This window comes from Rattus norvegicus, chromosome 12 (genome assembly GCF_021556685.1).
Source record: "Rattus norvegicus strain SHRSP/BbbUtx chromosome 12, alternate assembly SHRSP_T2T, whole genome shotgun sequence".
Taxonomy (NCBI): domain Eukaryota; kingdom Metazoa; phylum Chordata; class Mammalia; order Rodentia; family Muridae; genus Rattus; species Rattus norvegicus.
In genome coordinates, this window is record NC_141545.1 from 23,314,814 (window position 1) to 23,320,425 (window position 5,612).

At 41.2% G+C, this 5,612-nt stretch overlaps 1 pseudogene; it reads left to right on the forward strand.

Annotated features, from left to right (window-relative positions):
* Positions 1-4,160: 4,160 nt before the first annotated feature.
* Tubb4b-ps2 (tubulin, beta 4B class IVb, pseudogene 2) lies at positions 4,161-5,184 on the forward strand (annotated as a pseudogene).
* Positions 5,185-5,612: the final 428 nt, after the last annotated feature.

The following is a 5,612-nucleotide window of genomic DNA, read 5'->3' on the forward strand; positions in this document are numbered from 1 at the left end:
GATGTAAATAAACATTCCTTTAGTTCATATAACTCAATACATTATTTGGTAGCTATTACCAGATACTGGTAGAGTAGAAGAAAATGACACCTTTCATATATAAATAAGGCTACTATGAACATAGTGGAGCATGTGTCTTTGTTGTATGTTGGAGCGTCTTTTGGGTATATGCCCAGGAGTGGTATAGCTGGGTCCTCAGGTAGTGTAATGTACAATTTTCTGGAAAACCTCTAGACTGGTTTCCAGAGTGTTTGTACCAGTTTGCAATCCCACCAGCAATGGAGGAGTGTTCTTCTTTCCCCACATCATCGCCAGCATTTGCTGTCACCTGAGTTTTTGATCTTAGCCATTCTCAATGGTGTGAGGTGAAATCTCAGGGTTGTTTTGATTTGCATTTCCCATATGACTAAAGATGGTGAACATTTCTTTAGGTGTTTCTCAGCCATTCGGCATTCCTCAGCTGTGAGTTCTTTGTTTAGCTCTGTATCCCATTTTTAAATAGGGTTATTTGTCTCCCTGCGGTCTAACTTGAGTTCTTTGTATATTTTAGATATAAGGCCTCTATCTGTTGTAGGATTGGTAAAGATCTTTTCCCAATCTGTTGGTTGCCATTTTGTCCTAACCACAGTGTCCTTTGCCTTACAGAAGCTTTGCAGTTTTATGAGATCCCCTTTGTCGATTCTTGATCTTAGAGCATAAGCCATTGGTGTTCTGTTCAGGAAACTTTCTCCAGTGCCCATGTGATCGAGAATCTTCTCACTTTTTCTTCTATTAGTATGAGAGTATCTGGTTTGATGTGGAGGTCCACTTGGATTTGAGCTTTGTACAGGGTGATAAGAATGGGTTTATTTGCATTCTTTTACATGCTGACCTCCAGTTGAACCAGCACCATTAGAAGGTTTCGCCTTGTTGGAGTAGGTGTGTCACAGTGGGGATGGGCTTAAATACCCCAACCTAGCTTCCTGGAAGTCAGTCTTCTACTAGCAGCCTTCAAAAGAAGATGTAGAGCTCCCAGCTCCTCCTCCACCATACCTGCCTGGATGCTGCCATATTCACAGTTTGATGATAATAGACCAAACTTCTGAACCTGTAAGCCACCCCTAATTAAATGTTGTCCTTTATAAGACTTGCCTTGGTCATGGTGTCTGTTCACAGCAGTAGAACTCTAAGACAAATTATAATCCCATAAAAATACCAATGACATTTTTTCATAGTAGTAAAAGAAATATATTAAAATTCATACTGGCCTATCTATGAATTATTAAAAAATCCTGAGCAAACATAGTAACCCTTTAGAAATCATAATATTTAATTTCAAAATAAACTAAAAGCTTCAGTATCAAAAGTAATATTGTGTTGGTATTAAAACAGATAGGCAAACCAATGGAATGGAAAGAACAAAAAATAAATTTACACAGCTTTAGTCATCTGATTCTTGATAAAGATGCTAAAAATGTATTTTTAAATGAGAGAGAGAGCCTGTTCATTCAATTTTGCTGAAAAAAATTGGACCTATACATATAAAAGAATAAAAGTATTTCTCTAGCTCTTTCCTTGTACAAAATCAACTCAAATCAGATCAAAGACCTTAACATAAGATGCAAACCTCTGAAACTGCTAGTGGAAAGCTCAACAGTATTCACAATAACTTTCTTAATATGACTCTGAAAGCCCAGAAAATAACAAAAATATTTGACAAGTGATATTATATAGAATTAGAAAGCTTCTGTGAAGCAGAGAAAAAAATGAACAGAATAAAGACATAGCTTATAACACAGGACAAAAGTCCAAAGATTAAATCCAGAATATAGAAAGAAATGTCAAATACATTAATGATTCAAATAATAAATGGACAAATAAACTGAGCAGACAGTTTTTAAACAATGAATAATAGTTATAGAAAAAATTTGAACATGTTTAGCCATCAGGGAAATATATACATTGAAATTCTATCTTACTCCGGTCAGAATGTCTATTAGAAACAAAACAGTGCTCAGCATGGTGGTAGACACTTTTAATCTCAAAATTTGGGAGGCAAAAGCACATGAACTTCTATGAATTCAAGGCAAGTATACATAGAGAATTCCAGGACAGTCAGGGCTACATAAAGAGAGACCCTGTCTCAAGAGAAAGGTAATAGAAAGGGAGAAAGAGAAAAAGGGAAAAGGAAAAAAAGTGAAAGGGAGAAAGAAAGAAAAGGAGTGGAGAGGTGGTAGTGGAAAGGGGGAAGGAAGCAGGGGGAGGGGAAAGATTGTAAGGGTCAGAATGCTAGAAACTCTCTCCCAGAAATGGCTATGTAAACAAGACTAAAACAATGGTAATATCAATAGATATGCTAATGTGGAAGTGAGGAATTTTCATGGGGTCTCACTCCTAGAATAAGAACTACAGTGATGGCTAGGAGAAAAATTAGCCTCTCTCAGACAGCTGCTGTCATTGTTTGAATATGTTTGGCTAGGGATTGGTACTATTTGGAGGTGTGGCTTTGTTGGAATAGGTGTGTCACTGTGAACACTTTAAGACCCTCATCCTGGCTGACTGGAAGTCAGTCTTCCACTAACAGCCTTACTCTTAACTCCACCTTCACCATGACTGGCTAGACGCTGCCATGCTCCTGCCTTGATCATGGTATCTGTTCACAGAAGTAAAACTCTAACTAAAACAACCCCTTTATTGACTGTCTAATACAGACTGGTCAGTCTTAAAGCCATAAATTCATAAACAACAAAAATAGACTCAGCAGGTTGTAATGTGTGTGTGTGTGTGTGTGTGTGTGTGTGTATGCATCTGCGCGTGTGCATGCCTACATATGTGGGGCAATGGACCATGCTACCACACAGGAAACTTATAAGGTCGAGCAGATTCAGGAATCATGCCAATTCTCATAATCGAGAATGGTAGTCATTTAAATCTACTCTCAACCAGGTTGCAGTCCTAGAACAAATGACCATGACACCCCATTGAGAGGACTGTGGCAATCACCTGAAGTCCTTCCACATGCAGATGAGGCATCCCTAACATCTCAGACTGAGCCAATAGAAAACATCTGCCTCTAGATCCCACCCCAACCCCAAATGTTTATAAGGTCCTATCCACAAGAAATAAAGTGTAGGAGTTATTTCACCAAAGATCTGAGGATGCCTGTCTCATTGAACTCTAACACTCCAGAGAAGAGTTTTCTCTCCTGAAGCTTTCGGTGTTACACTAGATCCCACCTAATAAGCCAGGTGTGCACTAGACCTCAGCCACTTCCTGCTGGGTGGCTTCAACGTTGCCTCCTATCTGCCCCCTGTGTCTTCCTGCCTGCCACCAACTCCAAGACAGTAGTTGCAGTGGAAGGGGTCCAGTGGATTGCCCTGCTCTGGCCTCCCCTGGGAGAGCTGTAACTCTTTGGCTGCTCTGGCCAGGCCAGAGTCCTGTGGATCCCTGCTGATAGCTCCTGGTGTGCAGACTGACATACGATCCACGCCTTCTGTATGTAACAATAATAAAGAAAAAGAAGCTACCACCTTGAGAGAGGGTGTCATGGGGTTGGAGGGAGGAAAGGTGAGGGGGGAAATCATGTAATTCTATTTCAATTAAAATACATTTTGTAAAAAAAAAAAACCTAAAAATAGAATTAACCATTTAATATAGTTATATCACTCAACGATATATACCATGGGAATCAAAATCAATATTTAAGAGATACGTACACATTCTTATTTATTGATGTACTACTTCATGACATCCCAGCTATGAAATCAATCTAAATATCAACAAAATAGATGCCAAATATAGCATATATTTAATTTAGTAATATTCAACCACAAAATAAAATCCTGGCACTTTCAGGAAAATGATCAGAATTAAAGATCATCATATTTAATGAAATAATAAATATTGAGAAAAACAATGTATCCTACATTTCTCTCAAATGTGATATCTAAGGGGAAAAAGATGAAAGACTAAAGATGTAGTTTAATGTTAGTGTAGCATGTACAAGGTTCTAGATTCAATCTCTAGCATCAGAAAAGAAAATGATATAAAAGTAGACAGAGGACAATTAGGGAAGTAGAAAGGGATCAGGGGGAAGGGCAAGAGAAAAGAGAGGACAGTGGGGAATGGGTAGGCTTCAAACATGTTGTGCGTTATGAAATGATATGAAACATAATGAAGGCACTCTGTGCGCCTGCTCCTCCCTAAGTGTTCCTCTTCTACAGCCGCTCCGCAGTCGCCGTCGCCATGAGGGAGATCCTGCACCTGCAGGCTGCGCAGTGCGGCAACCAGATTGGCGCCAAGGTCTGGGAGGTAATCAGCGACGAGCATGGCATTGATCCCACTGGCACGTACCACGGAGATAGCAACCTCTAGCTGGAGCGCATCAACGTGTACTACAACGAGGCCACCGGTGGCAAGTATGTGCCCCGCGCTGTGCCCCTGGACTTGGAGCCCGGCACCATGGACTCGGTGCGCTCAGGGCCCTTCGGGCAGATCTTCAGACCTGATAACTTCGTCTTTGGTCAGAGTGGGCTGGGAACAACTGAGCCAAGGGGCACTACACAGAAGGTGCAGAGCTGGTTGACTCGATGTTGGACGTTGTGACAAAGGAAGCTGAGAGCTGTGACTGCTTGCAGGGCTTCCAGCTGACCCACTCCCTGGGTTGGGGGGACTGGGTCTGGGGTGGGTACCCTCCTTATCAGCAAGATCCCGGAGGAGTACCCAGCCAGAATCTTGAACACCTTCAGTGTGGTCCCTTCCCCCAAGGTGTCGGACACAGTGGTTGAGCCCTACAATGACACCCTTTCAGTCCACCAGCTTGTTGAAAACACAGATGAGACCTATTGTATTGATAACGAAGCACTCTATGACATCTGCTTCAGAACCCTAAAGCTGACCACACCCACTTATGGTGACCTGAACCATCTAGTGTCTGCCACCATGAGTGAGGTAACCACTTGCCTGTGATTCTCTGGCCAGCTAAATGCTGACCTGCAGAAACTGGCTGTAAATACTCACCTGCACTTCTTCATGCCTGGTTTTGCCCCCTTGACCAGCTGGGGAAGCCAGCAGTACCGTGCCCTGACAGTTCCTGAGCTCACCCAGCAGATGTTTGATGCCAAGAACATGATGGCTGCCTGTGATCCCCGCCATGGGCACTACTTGACAGTTAAATCTGAGCAGAAAGATTCCATCAGGAATTAAAATAAAGATAACTTAGAGTCTATGTTTGGATAGCACCAAATAAGACTAAGAAATTAAAAACCTAACTGTCTTACATTTTAACTCAAAATACAAAAGAATGAACTACATAAATCCAAAATTGAACATTTAATTATAAAAGGGCTTTGGAGTGGCCTAGTAAAGAGCATGGGAAAATTACTTTTCCCAAAGAAAAGACAAAATGAAAAGTTGTCAAAAATACCCCTTTATGGCACCAGATATTAAAATGATGTAATAATCTAAAAAGTATTAAGTACACTCCAGACAGAAAAGCAGGTAGATTAACTTGATTTTCAACTCTCAACCTCTCCTCCAAATCAAAATCCAATCCCCCACTCTCATTCATACCTCTGTAGCATACCACATGCTCTGGTCTCCACTTCTCTATTACCACTTCCAGTGGAAAACAC